General features: G+C 31.0%; 1 non-coding gene across 1 annotated transcript; it reads right to left on the reverse strand.

Annotated features, from left to right (window-relative positions):
- Positions 1-1688: 1688 nt before the first annotated feature.
- Positions 1689-1760, reverse strand: Trnae-uuc (transfer RNA glutamic acid (anticodon UUC)). The gene has a single exon. It is a non-coding gene; the product is annotated as a tRNA-Glu (tRNA).
- Between the last annotated feature and the right edge of the window lie 16427 nt (positions 1761-18187).

The following is an 18187-nucleotide window of genomic DNA, read 5'->3' on the forward strand; positions in this document are numbered from 1 at the left end:
ATTCGAAAAACAAAGAGAGTTCTTGCTAAAGTAACCTGTAGCTATTTCGTCAGAAAATAGGCTTTAATACACTATTTCATGGCGTTATTTTGTAGTAAACATCTTTCATGATTGATTGGATTTGAACCCGAGGCCCTCAGAACAGGAATCGTATACTAACCACTATACCAGACATTTTAAAAGTATAAACTTACATAACTTACGTACAATAGTATGATAATAGCTTACACCAATTGCTTACTTATTGAAATAAACGATGGTGTTAAATTAAGGACAAGTATTTTAAGTCGAGACATTTTTATAATTAAATGTTTTATAGCTACAACTTTTTTTAAAGAATTCATCTCCTAACACGATTAGGACAGATGGTTATGCTTTTGATCAGAGCAGGTTCATGATGAGATTAAACACCAGATTATGCATAATGATCGTGAGCCCAATAATCACAACACAAACATTGTAATGATGCTATTGATCATTGTAATGAAGTCGTTGATCATTGTAATGATCTAACTCAATGCACTTACTAAAATGTCATTTGCAAACTGTTGCTGCTTTCCTTATTTGTCATTCTTTTTAAATTGATCTGCTGATAGTTATCATACCTAAATACGTCTTAATTATAATTTTGGAATATTATACTATAAATAGTTTTATTACATTTGAGCTATTATTTTGTTCTCCAGTATTTGGGCCGCAGTATTCAGTTCAACCCCAAAATATTTTGATAAAAAATCCCCAGCCAGGAAATAAAACTTCGAAAATTTCTTGGTTTGGATACTGGTTTATAAATAATTTATTGTATTCTATCCACAAAACATGTAAGGTGATTCAGTTATAAGGTGTAGTTGGTTAAACTTGAGTACTGAGCATTATAGTGTACTTAATTGAAAAGTATTGGTGAGAAAATTATATTAACTTTGAAAACAGTAGTCGAATAACCACTATAGGAAGCTCAACATGAATACAGAAACTAAGGATAATTGAAGCTTACAATCTATATTTTTTAATAGTTTTAGAAATTTTTGTAAATAGTACACTTAGAGCATTATTTTACCAACTATTATTATGATGTATTAGTTGTAACATATCTAGAGGTATTATTATTATTTTTTGTTGATATTACACCTATTGTAAGTTTAAATAAATGATTGTGTGGGTGTACGCACAACAACAGCTGTTAAAGATTTAACAATGATGCACACATTATTCTGTTGAGATTGACTTGTTCGTTATTTAATCTATGCATATATAGCTATCATATAATATAGAAGGTGCAGATTTATTTCAGTCAATACATATTTTATAGGCATAACTAATTGCCCTGTAAGACTACTCTACCAAATCTGTCAAGCAATTTCTTAGTTTACATGTCATTTTGTTCGTAGCACATAAGAGTGTTTCCTTTAAATTGAATATTTTTACATACAGTATAAGACAAGATTGGTTTTAATGAGATTAGTTTTGTCAAGTCACACCAGTAAGTATATATATATATATAACAAAAACTACTCCATTATACTACTCTTATCTTACAAACAACTTATAAGCTAAAAATATTCTTTTAATTTCATTAGGTTTTGAATAAAATGCAAAACAATGAAATCTGAAGTTTTACTCAAAACCTAATGAGAACAAATACTGTACGATGATTTTATAAAATTCATGGTTTGACAGATAAAACGTTATTCCCATGCCGGGAATCGAACCCGGGCCTTCTGGGTGAAAGCCAGATATCCTAGCCACTAGACCACATGGGAGCTTATACTGTTTGCTGGCATATCACCTATTTTAATTATCTTGAACCCACTGATTATTCATCGGATGCTTTAGGAGCAGGTTATGTAAGGTTAAAAAATATTATCATATTACTAGCAGTTATTCATTAATTATCAGAAGTAATTTTTATTTAAAGTTGTACTTAAATATTACCTGATGCCTTAGGAGGAGGTTATGTAAGGTTAAAATATTATCATATCACTTGCAGTTATTCTTCAATTATAAGAAGTAATATTTTATTTAAAGTTATACTTAATATTACCTGATGCCAGGTTATGTAAGAAAAATAGTATCGTTTTACTTGCAGGTATTTTTGAATTATCGGGAGTAATATTTATTTGAAGTTACTCATATTACCTGACCTAATCAAATGTGTTTAATACAAATGTTGGTATTATGATGATGGGAAAATATCAAAATATTTCAAAAATAATATTGGTAAAATATTGGCAAAACCGATAACCGAATACAAACAAGAAATCAAAACAGTACTAAAGTTTGTTGAAAAACTGCTTTACTGAGGATTTTATCGACGCATATGTGATACTAGCTATATTTACAGGTTATAAATTGCATGTTATTTTTCATTTTCGAGCAACAATCTTGTATTGTTAATGAATGATAAGCTATTAAGTAAACATCCTCAATAAAAGTTGGTAAAATTTGTCAGCCTTCTGAAAGAATTTTTATACCTAAGGCCAGCACATATGAATCGACTATAATGTCATCTCCAGACGCTTTCAAGTGAGGTCAAATACTTATGTGAGTCTGAAGTTTTGGCCTTTACCTCAGCAAATGTAAGAGTTAAATCTTTGGCAAATAATACTCATGTAAATTCCAAATTAAAATGGAAAGTACCCAATAATTCTTGTAGGGTTTTGTTTGCTAATTGCAACTATGATTATTACTCAATACTTAATTTGGCACAAGGAAATATTTGTATAAAAATCTAATATGCCAAATGGAGATTCGCTTAGTCTGCAGGTTTGCTGCGACGGTGGTATTTGTTTGTATTGTGATTTTATTTTTAATGGGTTCATAATAGAATAACATTTATGTAAAATAGCTGTTACTCATGGGCTTCACCCCGTTTGACTTCATAAGTATTAATTGATTGGTTAAGTTAAACTGAAATAATCAAAACAGAGTGCAGTTATACAAAAAAATAATCACACCTGATTTCAATAAGGTAATAAATTGAAAGAAGAACATACAAATAAGTACAGATGAGGTATTTTTTACATTAGGTATATGGAAAGTTCCCTTTCGAAAGGAATTGCGACCTTAAAGGGCAATTCATGAAATAATGGATGGTTTTGCGCAAGGTTGCTCGTCATGACGAACATTTTAAGTATTATGGTTTATGGAGGTGTGACTTGCAGTTTTCTCAAAAGTTCATCGGTACTTTGGATTTATACATGGATACATTTTTTATTCTTTTCTGTCTACACAAAGTATATTTACCAGTAATTAGGAAAATAGCCGCTAGCTGTACCATGATTGCTAGAGCAGAGACAAAGACATTCAAATAAGGACTATTGAGATTTTAATTAAAAAGTTTCTGTTAATTTTCTGCACCATTTAAACGGCGGCTGTTACTTAAAATATGACTCTTACCTTAAGCTAAGTTTACACTAGCATGTAGCAGTGGCGCCACTAAATCGCGCCAGTTTTAGTGTCATGACACTAGCGGTTTACACACAAAAGGGAGTGTTCAAGCCATGCCACTGTTAATGGCGCCATTTTCATGGAGACACTCGAGTTTTTTGCACAGAAATGGTTGGTTTTATTTTGTAGCTGTTGTCTGATTACCTTCAAAATGTCCGATTACATTGAGAGTGTTCGGAATGTGTTAGGAACAGTGATTGATGTGGTTAGTGAAGAGTTATTGGAGGAAGCACGTGACATTGTGAGTCGGATTAAGCCCGACTAATTAATTAATATAAAATTAAACAAAGATTATACTAATTAACACCGAAAAACACACGTTTATACAGAGATCAAGCTAGGTAAACAAATGAAAATGGAGCTAGACGTCCGTCACTAGCACTGGAACTGTGGTTTACACGGGCCACGCATCAGTACAGATGGCGCGTCAGTCGCTACTGGCGCCACTAATATTTGTCAAAACATATATTTGTGGCGTGACTCCAGTTGGCTCGCCACTGCGCCTCTCCACTAAAAATGGCGCGTCATTAGGGGTTTACACAGTCCATTTTTGGCGCCACTTTGAAGCCAGTAAAAGTGGCGCCACTGCTACATGCTAGTGTAAACTTAGCTTTACTACTGACACTGAATTGCATTCCTTTAGCAAAGGATAAAAAAATTAGAAAATATTATTCATTAACTATTACCATATTGTCCGTACTATCAAATTTAAATGTTTCACAAAAATCATGAACTATTGTAAATTTAAAACATTTAAAAATTATATTATAAAGTTTTCAGTGTTTTGTCTTTTTAACAATTTATTATTTTCATAAATCTGCATGGGTAATATCTTGCCTTTGACGAAAATGTATAAAAATCGTCAATTGCTTAATGATTTTCCCGCCAGGGAAGAGGAGAACAAATATATTGGAAATTAAAAGTTGTTGTTGTTGTTGTTTTTTTTTTTTTTTTGAGGTTGGCAACCTTGCATTTTCCCGTCCACATAGACTAACTGCCCGTGCGTGGAACGTATCCAGCAAAGCAAGGGGTGAGCCGGTACAGTTCGAAACTGAACAGTACTGATAACATGTTTACGGCAGTGAACAGGATTCGAACCCACGACATCCCTGCCTTGGGCCCGAAGTCCGCGACGCTACAAACTGAGTCACCGACTCACCTATTATGATTGCTCATGATCAATATGACATTTTGAGGTACAGTGTGGTTCACATTCCTCTACAAATATGACAGTGTTTTTGATTGTCGCAGAACGAACGTAAGATGAATAGATTTTGTGTCAGGCCTACATGTTTCGGAAAATGAAACGTCAAAATGTCACTCATGACTTGTTTGTAAGTGGTTTGTGGAGTTGATACTTTAATCTGCAAGAAAATAGTAAGTTTTCCCAAAACTTTTTTTACATATATTTACAAGTTTATATGTAAGTTCCAGCACGGTAATTGAACAAAACAAACAATCTTCCTTAATAAAATTTGGAAACAAGTATAAGTATTGAATTCGTAAACCAAAACTCGGATTTCGTACAAAATGATGATATTTTTACTTCCTCATTCATAGTATATTTATTTCATTACTAGGGAGTAAGGTGACTATTTTCGACCCGATCTCAAGTTTAAAGGTGCATTGTCCCTGAAGCGACTCTTGCGATAGTAGCTGAGCGATTGTAGCTCAGCGATAGTAGCTCCGCGATAGTAGCTAACCATGTCATTGTCCCTGAAGCGATTGTTCTAGAGTGATTCTGTTCAGTTTGCTGACTTCTGAGTGAATTGGTGCCATAAGTTCAAGGCAGAAGAAGTTGTTCCTTAAATACCTATTGGTTGAGGAAGTTGACGACGAAGAAGTGATAGCATTTTATTTGCACCACGAGTTGGTACACACGACATTTTTGTAAAAATACAAAGAATGCAAAACTGCTTTTTACCGCTGTAGAAGATGAAAAGTTGTTAGAAGCAATAGAACCTCATTCTGCCATTTACGACTTGAAGAACAGTCTGTATAAAGATCAGCGTGCTAAAGATAATATATGGGTCGTGATAGCATCAGACGTGGGAAGATCAGGTATGTACATAATTAATCACTACTATTATAAATTATAAATAAAAATACTTTTTTTAAATGCCACGTTTTTAAACGCACTAAAAAGTAAAAATAATTTATAATTATGTGGAGAGAATAAATACTTGTAAGATTTAAAACGAAAAACGTGGGGTGCATGCAATAGATAATAATAGTTCAATAGGTGAAGTTAATTGTAAATTGGTATTCGCCCCACGTTTTTGTTGTAAATCTTACAGGTATTTATGCTCTTCACATATTTATACATTATTTTGTTGAATTTTTTAAAAGTAGTTTTATTTATGATTTATAATAGTAGTAATTAATTATGTACATACAGTACCTGATCTTCCCACGTCTGATGCTATCACGACCCATATATTATCTTTAGCACGCTGATCTTTATACAGACTGTTCTTCAAGTCGTAAATGGCAGAATGCGGTGCTATTGCTTCTATAAGCAATACAGCTTTTCATCTTCTTCAGCGGTAAAATGCAGTTTTGCATTCTTTGAAGACATTTCGATTACGACCAAAACAAGTCTACACACAACACAAATCACTCAGCGACTGCGACTCTGACTGCCCTCAGAGCAGACCCGCTACAGTCGCTATGTTCAGCCGCTAGCCGCTCCAGTCGCAGTCGCGTCAAGGACAATGGTCCCATTTGAAACAACGCTAACCAGTGCCCAGCTACTATCGCTGAGCTACTATCGCTCAGCTACTATCGCAAGAGTCGCTTCAGGGACAATGCACCTTAAAGAGGTCGAAAACTTAGCGAGGGTCGAAAAACACATTTTCCCGTGTGATTAACTCTATTTGTTCGTCATATTGCAATATTGTTTAACAAACCAAGCTAAACAACGAAAATAGTTCGCGTTCAAACATGGCCTATTATAACGACTTTCAACGATATTTCAATTTTCATAATTCAAAAATAATTTAATCTATTGTGATTGTGTTAGTGTACATTAAAATATCGATGTGTCGCACGATGAAAAGGATGCAAACAACAATAAGCTACTACCGATTTTAAATTATGTATCCATAGATATAATCCGATTATATCTATCGATACATCATTTAAATGCATGCGATTGCATACAATCGAAGTTTCAACAACTGACTTTTACTCCCTAAAGACTAAATATCGTTACTTAAGACCCGCAACGCATGTATTAAAACGGCTGTTTTCGCTACAGTATGACGAAAAAATCTATTTAAATCTTCAAACCAGCTTACAAAGTCAACTGTGTTCAATTGATCGAGAACTATACATTATATTTCAACGCCTTTTGCTTACCATGGCAAGTGTAAAAATTAGTATGTTATTTTCCATAATAATAACGTAATATTCCACACATCCGTTAAGGCAGCCAATCTTAGCGTATATAGAGCCCGTGATATTTAACTTAAATTTAATTTAAGGCTAATAAAATGTTACTTAAACCCAAAGTAAAACTTTTTAAATTGTAAACGGGTTAAGCCTAAAATTCTATATAAACTGAAATTCCGTATGTTTTCCTAGTCCTTTTATGATGAGGATATTATAATTTTTATTTATTAGTTACTAGCACTCCTATGATTTTTTTACATATAAACTTATTAATTACTTAGATATATCGTTATTCAATTTGTAAATAGTACAATCAAATAAACATGTTTTGCTTTTGTAACATATAGTTAATTAAACACATTACCTCAATGTACTGAATTAATTTGATCTCCAATCTGGTTCTAAGAAGTTCCTTAACAAACTTTATATAGTACCTTTAAATTAATTAACCATGCGGGAATTTAATACGCTCATAAAGGAACTGCAGAGTTTTAAAGTTGTTTTGTGTCTAGAGTAATTTAACGTGTTCCTTGATTATCCAAGGTTTACTAATTCAACATTTTATAGGACATTAAACTTGGTTTTTTAGAGCTAACATAAATAGCATTTAAATATTTTAAAATAATGTGTAAGTGCAATTTAGCTCTCTTATGATATTCTGATAAACTTGAAAAAATTTGGCAACCTTATTTTTCTCTAAATGATTATTGAGGACAGTTTTCATTATTATTGGTAAACAAAGTTTTGGGATCATAAAATCCGATCTCGTCTTCAGGTGATTAAGTATCAAGAGTTTACTGGAATAGTACTCAAACTAAGCCGACGTTGGGAAACAATAGATACCAATAAAAAATCTATTGGGTGTATTAGCTGAACACAAATAAAAACTAAATCCCTTAATTAAAAAAATAAGTCAGTAACATAGTAGAAGCACATTAGTTTTTAATATTAGTGTGATAGATAGTCCAAAAATTAACTTCTAATAAAAGTCGAATTCACCTCTCATAAAACTGTTTAGGTCTTACTTGATTCACATCAAATACTTATAACATAACTAAACATTAAAATCTCAAAATGAAAAACTTTAAAATATGAATATTCTACAATTACTAATAATTGTCTTACATGCATAAAGATATGTTAAGTACAATAAAAGGCACGGTTAGTATGACAGCATTTATTTTTTTAATTACACATTATTATATTAAACTTTGCCTACTAGTTGGTAAAATATACGTCAGAAGATTAACAACTCAAGCTGTTAATTCTGATTATGAATTTGTAAAATAATACTTAGAACAATAAAATTGAACTTTCAAAACTCATAGTGAATTAAAACTCGACGGTCTACATATTGAATTCATGAGTATTAAAAATACCCTTACGCATAAAAGGCGTTGTTTTATGAGAGTGAATTGAACGCTAAAAGAGTATTAATCCATTATTTAAATTTTATCAATTAGGTACTGTTATTACATCACCATAGGTACAGAGTTTGAATATTTCATGTGTGGGCTGCAAGATTGAATGCCTTCGGTCTGTTTACCACAACATATTATTCATGATGACGTTCTTCTTCTCCTCCCGTAGACCGCTGTATCTACTGGTTTTAAATAAATTCATTTGGGTTTGGCGTATCAGTTTTTGTAAAAACATTGATTAAAGTAGACATATCTACATGACAATGTTATCTATGGTAAAATGGTTCGAACATGGAATGTAACTTTAACATATCCTACTGCAAGTTTCATATTATTTATTAAATTACAAAAAAAATGTTGAAAAGAGGAAAATATCGAAAGAAAATTAACAGACATATTTGGCAATCAACATCTGTTAGTTTGTTGAGTCAATTTTGTTTTAACATAAACCTATAAAAAACTGCATTATGTAAAGGAATTTGTTTGAAAATAAGGTTTTTTTTTAATTTATTATATAATGATACTTTTTGATTTTGTTTTTAGAATTTTAATTGGGCTGGTGCCGTATTTACTCAGCATTAGGTTTTAGGTAGTAATGATTTAAATGTCTCTCTTGAAATAATTTTATTTTTGTAAGTTAAAAAATCATTATTTCAAAACTTTCTATTTGGTATTACGGTTAGGATACAATATAAGCCTCTGATTCTGAAAGCAAATTTTAAACGCTAGTATGGGGATTTAACTGCTTTTGATGCAGAAATCCACGCTGTATTTTTTATAAATAGTTTTGTATGTACGTACTCAAATTACGAAGTAAGTAGTTTTTATCTTACTCCTTATTTTGATATTTTTTAAATTAATGACTTCAAGTAGTTAATTTGAAACATTAGAACTACAACATTAGATTATTCTATATATTATACTTATTTAAATACCTTTGTTCATTTAGCTGGTCATATTTTACTGCATTGTGAAGCAAATACCTAATGGCTAGTTGTAATTGCTGACTACAAAACCAGGTCAAACTGTCTTTTCTACAAGTTCTGCAGACAACGACTTAATGACTGTTGTAACTCACAGTTAGATTCAACTTGACTATTTTAGTTAATGCTAATTCGTTAAATTAATGTTACTTTAAAGTTAACGGTGATTAAATAATTTTATTTAACACTACTGCCTTCGTCTTGGTACTAGTATTTTTTTCTAAAATCTCTTCATTCGTCAATTCTCCCCATGGATCCTTATGGATTTTTCATCTTCATGGATTGGCAGAAGACAATATTTAAAACGTGTTGTTCCGACATTTGTGTGCGTTGATGTTCACCCTGAAAAATCGAGACCCCCATGAACACATTTATTGGAACAGGTTTCATAGCATTTAATAAATATTGCATACAGCTAAGTTATTTATCAGTCAGTGTAAACTAAATTGGTCCCATAACATGATGTTTAGTAGCGCGTTGCCGTCACAGTCGAAATACAACGGGTCGTGCGTGCCGTGCCGTTGCTATGGTTACCATCAACCAAAATATAATAAATATGTACATTTATATTATCGGCAAGATGTGCTATACCACCTACTCCAAACACTTGTTAAGTAGTTCGAATTTATAAACAATAATCCAACAATTTTTTTTTCAAAGTATGACCTACATTGTAGTTGTGCTACTGTTTACTTTAAAATATATCAATAACATAATTTTCATAACTTACGGTTGTAGAATCTTTCTTTATTTCCATAATAGGTATAAAACAAAGTTTAAGACTAGATAAACCTACCCCATAGTTGTGTAAAATAGTTGTCTAAAATTGTGAAATGATTATTCTGATTGTTTAAATTGAAATGTCAACGCAAAGGTAAACACAGATTGTGAATTTGCTCATGCTTCCATGGAGACCAATTAATATTTACTTTTGATAATCTCGCCTCAAAGACTTTTGGATATCCAAGGGGCGTAACATGAGAGGAAATCGGGGAAGTGAATAGGTCTTTGACATTGCTAGATATGTGGACCATCTGTGTGCTTAATTTTATAGCTGTATCGGTTTAGTATTTTAGTCGTGGTCACTGCTCAGACAGACAGACAGACACCACCTCAATTTTATAACACTGTAGTATAGATGTAGGAACTAGTAGCCTATGCAGTTTTAGGTGCAGGCCAAACAGTTAAGTTTTTTATGTATTGTATTTCATTATATTGTACATTGTAATTCATTGTATTTCATTAGTATTGTATTTCGTTATATGTACGTGACATAGAAAATAAAATGTTAAAATAGCACGACTTTTTATAATAAAAAAAAATTACAATATTAATACGTATCTTCTATACTATTTTTATTAATTTAAATTTACTTAAAACAACTGGTTTGAATAAATGTTTCTTTCAAATGCATGAGAGATTAGCGTATACTATATTTTAGATGCATTTAACACACTTACTCCCGTGTGGAGAGAGACCTTACATACAGAGGAGTGTGACGGCTAGGACTGAACCTGTTAACTTCTAAAGGACCAAAGTTGGTCTATGGATTTTCACCATTAAGATTTATACCAAATTTCCCCGCAGCAGCAAACCTACAGACTAAGCAAATCGGTTCCGGGTCTAGGTCTTACCACGAATCCTACGATATTAGCTTATTATTATGAGAAATTCCGTATTAAAAATAGAATTGACGAGTAGAACATGTTTTAAGTTTTAGAGTGAGGTAAAAAAATCGTCTCACTTGAAAACAATTGTAAAGTTTTGGAAGGAAGTCAAACGATTATATGCTTAAAAATACATTTGTAGTTGAATCGAGTCAAGTATTTTTCTCAGTAATCTCTACTGTTGGTAGTTTAAAAGTTTTTAAAAGTTTCCTGTAAAATGATACTTTGTAGACCAAGGCCAGTAAAAAATTCATATTGTCCTATTTCAAATGTTGCTTTAAAAATGTTCCATGTGGTCAAGAAGTAGACTGTTTCTTTAGGAAAATATTTGAACTTTGTATATTGTTCAATGAATATTATATCCATTCTATTTAAATATCTATAACATATATTTTTCAAATTAGAATACGATGTTTTTTTTTGCAAAAAACCCGCGATATATTTTAAATGATTTTATTTTGTTTTTAAATAATGTTCTTATGTTAAGATAATCTAGTAGAAAAAAAACTTACTATGCATTTATTTCTTATGAAAGTATTTGTAGATTAATAATATATTCCAACTCTTCTGTTACAGATCCAATGACCCCTATTATCAGTATTCTGTTGCTGGTTTCAATTCCAAGTATTCCTGCTGATGGTTCCATCAGTCTTTTAGACGAAGGTTAGTTATTCATAACAAGTGTTGTGATTGGTTCTATTTATTTTTATATAAAACTTTTACAATTAATTATACGCATTCTTATTGATATGTTTTTGTGAATGTGTCACTTATTGCTGTAATAATATTAGATATCCCTCGGACTTAATGTTATCATTTATCTTTTGAATTAGAAAATTTAATTAGAATTTAATATCCTTGTTAGCTTATGTTGTGGTCTAAAATGTATTAAACTATATATTATGCCAATTAATTGTTTAAGGGATTGATTTAACACTTTAGAAGATATTACCTAAATTATTAATCGTGTTATATTTTTGTCAGCTTTTAAAATTGCTAACGGAAACATATTAAATAATTAAAACATCATTTTACGTAACGCAATACATTTGGATCAATATTACAGGAATTTTCTTTAATTGAATATTATTTGTCAGATTAAACTAAATGAATCCATTAAAACATTATTTTCAAACGATATTTTATATAATTTTGTTTATTGTTAGCCAAACACTAAGGCCAAGTTTAATATTGCTGTATTTGCTGACAGTATGTTAAATTTATATAAAAATATACAACGAAAATTAAGTATAATCCAAACAGCACTCTTGCCTGATGTTACTACTATATAATGTCTATTTTTTAAACCATACATATTTCTACAATATTAATATTTAAAAATGATATACCAACAAAAATACTTTTGCACTTGTCTTAAAATGTTATCAATCATAATTTTGAAGTTACGGTACTTCAATAACAAAGGGAAACTTAAATCACTTATTGGGGATAACTTTTTCTTAAAGTTTCCATATCAATGACTCAAAAACCTTTACTTTAATGATATAATAATAGACAGTAGTTGGTATTAAATAGGCTTAAATTAAAAAAAAAATTAACAGATGTTTAAACTCTGGCTTTGTGTGGCTTATTAACTTTTCACCTGTATGTATAACATACAAATAAATACATATAAAGAAAGATGTAGTTTGACTAAATTAAAACCCCTTAGAAAGCAATTTCCGTAATTAAATGGCATTATTTATTATGTATGTGGATATAATAAAAACATTACATCACACGAATATTAACAGTAGGTGTACCACAAGCATCGAAATTGACTTTAGACTTGTTGTGATGGTACTATTTTATGATGTTCAGCATTAACACAACATTGCATGTCAAAGAGCCATTTGAGCCTAGAATATAGTGATGAAAACAATATTCATACAAATTGCTTGGTATATTTCAGATGTGATAAATAAATGTAAGAGTACTACACCCAAGCTTTGTTTTTATTTCGTTAGGAAATTTTACTTATTTTTTTTATTTTTTTTTCCAGAAAGGATTATTTGTACACTACCCAACATAAAAATTAAAATTGTATATGTCTATAAAAATAATTACTCAATAATTAAAGACATTAGGAGTTAAAATAAAGCCATACAGTAGATTCGTTACCTGTGTTTTAAATTGTCAAGCCCAAATTTTATTAAACTTTCAATTTAAGGTATAGTGTGCAACAGTATAAAGTAGTAACCCGGTTGTCATCTTATGTTATTTCAGTCTATTTATATATTGGAATGGAAAAAAGTAGTTAAATGTTTAAAACTCTAATTTCATAATCTGTTCAATGGTATATTGTAACCTAGTGAATCATCTTATAGTATTTCTTTGAGTTGAATACTAACATCTTATTCTCCAAAACGAAGAAGTGTAGAATTACGAGCTGGAAAACAAACTACAAGCATTTGGGAAAATTTACTCTCAGCAAATGTTGAATATTTATACTTTTGGTTTAAATATGCACGAGTTCGTTAAGAAGTTATGCTGCTATTAAGTTCATCTAATGACTTTAGTCAAGCGTGCGTGATAGAAGGTGTTTTAACCCAACATAAAAACAAGGTAACGAGATTTACTAGCTATATAAAAAACCAGCTCATATTTGTTTAGCATTGCTTCTTTCTTTACAATTAGTGTAACCTTAAGTACACGTTTAAGGAGATGAATACAATTTAAAATCATTTCCGGTAAACTTCTTTGAAACAAATGACGCCAACAGATACACACGTTTGCCCTTTTCAACCTATCTCTAAAGTAATTAAATCTTTCTTGTTTTCTAAAACTAAGAGGGAATTCAGCTCTTCAATAAAGTAAATAAATGTTTTCAACTAAAATCCTCTATTTCTTTTGTATATTTCGTATTTCACTATCACACTGCTTTAATAATACTGTATTTTAAAATCAAACTTACTAAATTAGTTTAAAAAAAGATAATATAAAAAAATACATAAACATACACTTTTAAATCATGATTGGTTTGCACAATTAACCTTAAACTTTTAATTTCTAAAATGATGGATTATAATACCACGGTCATTGTGTTATAGTCATAAAGATTGAAAATTTGTAAAAATCCTTTTAGAATTATATTTTTAAAAAATTAATGATTTCAACGTGGTATAAAATGAAGGATGTAATCCACAGGTTAAGACGTGTACATTATTCTTCATATTTTAAATTAAACGGTTCATGGTTTGATGTCATTGTTAGGACAAAAATGTAGTTAATAACATGGGTCAACAGAGCCTTTTTCACCCTCACCAATTTTCAGACTAACTCAAAGTTGGTCCCATATCTTAAAAAATACAGGGTGTTTTCCAACGCAAGCCAAATAACTGTCACTGTTTACGAACTGAAGCTCATGGCCTGGCAGTCCTTTTTCATTTACTTCATTAATAATCAGCTGATATGCATTTTAGCATTTGGAATTAATTTTGATAACAAAATATAATATTCAAGATATTTTTCAATAGCAACCCATGTTCAAGATGGATTATGAATGAATGAATATACAGTCAATAAAAAAAAACATTTGGCTACAGAATTCAGTTGTTTTAGTAAATACGGAGTAAGAAATTTTTCGACGAATTCATTTAAAAATCAATAGCCCAAAAGTTTTTAATATACACATATATGGAAATAATTAGTATTTTATTATTTGTCTACATAGCTTAAACAACCTGTAGTTTATTTATTACGCACTGAGATCTCACATGAAAGCTTAACCTAATTGCAAACATGTCTTGTCATAAAACGAACATCTGACCTTTAATGTATTCCTTCATAATACATACTCTTTGAACTTTTGAAAACCCCTTGTCGAGTCTTATTTACCATAAAAGTACCAACATCACTTACCATTTATTCATATAGTAGTGGAATAGTGTGGAAAACAACACTAAAATGGATATAAGGTTATCAAGCTTCATTCTTTTCCAAGAAGTTTATTGACAGTCCCAAAAAGTATTTTAAAATATATTCATCTAATTAAACGTGTACAGGTTACACTATTTAATTGTTTTATTTTTAGACTTTCCTTTAAAAAGAAAACGATAGAATACAACTTGTACGAATCTGAAACATAGGCTCTAGGGTAAGAGAAACTGAGAAATAATATTGAGAATATTAATATTGCAATGCCTTTTATAATAAACATAAATTGTTTTGGAATAACGTGCAAAGTTTGGGTATAGATGATTAAGCACGGTGGCGAATAAGGATTTGGAAAATGAAAGACCCATTAACTAAGACAAAGAGCCCATAATCAAGATAGACTGACTATGAAAATGCATTTCTGACAGGCAAAAAAGGGTGAAATAATAAATTAGACACCAAAATATATACATTCGGGCAAATTGATTCTCAAAAATAAAATACCCTAGTAAATAGGGGGATAGGGAAGGGCCACTTTTTAGTTTCTAGTGAGTATGATAAAGTAATAAAAATTCAACAAAAAGGAGCTGCGTTGTTACCTAAGCTTTAGGGTAAATTAAACCTTGCTTTTCAATTTCGTGTAAGCTTCTTATTATACTTATAAATACAAAAGAATGTTTTCCTCTAACATGCAAAAAAGCTTTCAAACTTTCGTACAATCTAGTAATATATTCAATGATCTTAAAATTTTGTTATTTTTATAATATTCAAGAATAATTTACCACTTATTTAAATAAGAAAATATATCACCATATATTACAATTAAAATAGAGAATATTTTATACTGTTTAAGGATTACTTCTTTATGGCATTTCTTTATCCATCTATATATCTAATTCCGTAAGCCCAAAATTTTACAATGAAATTGTGAGCGAACCAGAGGGCGTAGAAAGCTGGGAGAGGTCTCATTTTAAAGGTCCGGGCATGAAATTTTGGGGAAAAATAGTCATTTTTCTTAATTATGTACCAAAAGGTTGTTACAGAATAAAATAATTCACATTTAAATAGTATAGTAATCTAGGTCATGTCTGCTTTGTTTACTTTTAAACATGTGGTTTGACTTTATTTAAAGCATATGGTAATGTCATTGACTATTAGCTACAGAAGTTGTATTAATAGTAGTAGAGGGAAGGACGGTTATTATCACATGACGTCATAATTAATGTAATTAGGTAAGAATATAGTGATAGGGAGTATCGTAGTCAGGGCTGGGCATGTACTCTGGTGATGTGTGTGATCACAGATGTTGTAGATGGTATTGTTATTAGGTCAAGGACGTCTGAATGTGTTTTAAAAATATTCTGTACTTATAGGTAAAATATTGTAGTATATTTTCATTTTTGATCTATCCATCTACTAGCTGCCGCATGAGTTCTTCAAACGCCTGATTTAAAAAATATGTTGTGCTGGTAACTTTGGGATCTTGTATTATTAACATAGTTATGTCTACTGTGTTTTGTCCTTGATTACTATTTGAGTTATCTGTTAATGGAGATATATTGTTGTCCGTTGTCGAAGATATTTTGTTTTCTTGAATAGAAGGAGTATTTCCAGAGGACATGTTCACCTAGTGATTGGTAATAGTCAAATGACTGGTAATTCGCACTGTTAACACTTATATAGTGCTTATAGAAGTTTGGGTAATAGGTTTCAGTCTTAATATTGTCTTGCCTAAGACGGGAGGAAAACATGTGCACGTACGCATGCGCGTCACGTAACTTGCTCCATCCTGTAGGCACGACTTTAGGTAGACATCCTGTCTGTGTTGGCTTGAACAATGTGAACAGCCTACTTGGATTGAATAATTGATATATTGAGTTCTGTTTGGAATGTAGCATCTAGACACTTTATGCAGTTCTGCAATTATTTGCATCTTATAGGTAAGTAGCGTTGCACTTTTATTGTCACTGCATAATCTTCAAGGTCTGTCTGCAGCGTCAACTAACCAGTATTCACTTGTCTTTGCTAGTGAACCTATTCCTCGAATACTGTAGTCTGTGAACATTAATTACCAATTATCTTGTTGCTTTATTTAATTTCGAGCGTTTTGATTATATTTGCCGATTTTTTAAGTTCAAGTGTTTCTAGTTCTACATATTCCACATCTACATATTGTGATTTGGGGATTTTTCTGATACAGGTAATTATACTCTCTTAATATATTAGTTCTTACTGTTTTAGACCTTAAATACATAAAGCTATTTGTATGGAAAATATTTTGAGTTTTGTTGTTGAGCTTGTGGTTTTACGAAAATTTCTATATATATTAAATTAGTAGTTTTTCAAAATGAGACAGTTGAATTAAGATTGCTTAATCATTTAATGTATGTCTCATATTTTGTAATAGATTTTATTCATACAGGCATTTAATCTTTCTTGTGGCATATATTTATAACTATTATTATATTAGTACTAGAGAACCCGTGCTTCAATTTGAGTAATTTTAGCTACATCTTAGAGTTGTTGAAACACTTGTTAGAAAATAATTTTAAATATCTCTTTTTGTGTTGTAAAAGGTTTGCCTACATTATTTTTTTTTGCTCTCAGTTTTAACTGATAACTTCCAATGAATGCTAAATGATCTGCTTCAATTTGAGTTAACATGTTACAACAAAGTTTTTACAGCATTGAGAATTAAAGAAAACTGTTGCCTAACTGATAGCCTGTGTTGCGTAATTTAAGTTTGGGTAATTTTATTTCTTTGATTTGAGACTTCCCGCTAATACTAAGGTGGTCTGCCGTTACACTTTAGACGCATAAATGAGCGAAGCATTATTTAAAGATTGTCAATGGCTAAAGCAGCTAACACCCTACAATATGTTCCCTTTCAACAGATTCACCGTTTGTTTGCCCGATATTATTTAAGTTCTAAAGAATGACAAATTTATCTGATAGTTCATACTGTACCTTTGTAGTGAAACCGGCCATCCTGACCATTTGCTTGTACTTTGTAAATGTGCATAGCAGGATGTACTCAAAATGTATAATCAAAATTTGTTCTACAATCGCCAGGTCAGTTAATTCGTTCGGGACACTTGACATATCCATATTATTTAACGCTGTGAATTAATTTGCATTTGAACGACAACGCGAACAAATCGGTAATTGGTTTGAAGCTGTTAGTCGTTGCCGATGACAGTTAGTCCAAAGTGTAAAATTTTAGTGCATCTAATTCAAGTTGGAATTGATTAGCTAACTGCCTATTATTATCAGCTTCTTGTTCACGACACCACTCTCTTACAATATTTGCATTATTGGTGCGACGACCAATATTATGTTGGGCCTTTGAGCAACAAACAAATATAGCAAAACTGTTACTTCCATTGATAAACTGTTACAT

This window comes from Macrosteles quadrilineatus, unplaced genomic scaffold (assembly GCF_028750875.1).
Source record: "Macrosteles quadrilineatus isolate MER2022 unplaced genomic scaffold, UCM_ALF_1.0 Scaffold_1__1_contigs__length_201487025, whole genome shotgun sequence".
NCBI lineage: Eukaryota > Metazoa > Arthropoda > Insecta > Hemiptera > Cicadellidae > Macrosteles > Macrosteles quadrilineatus.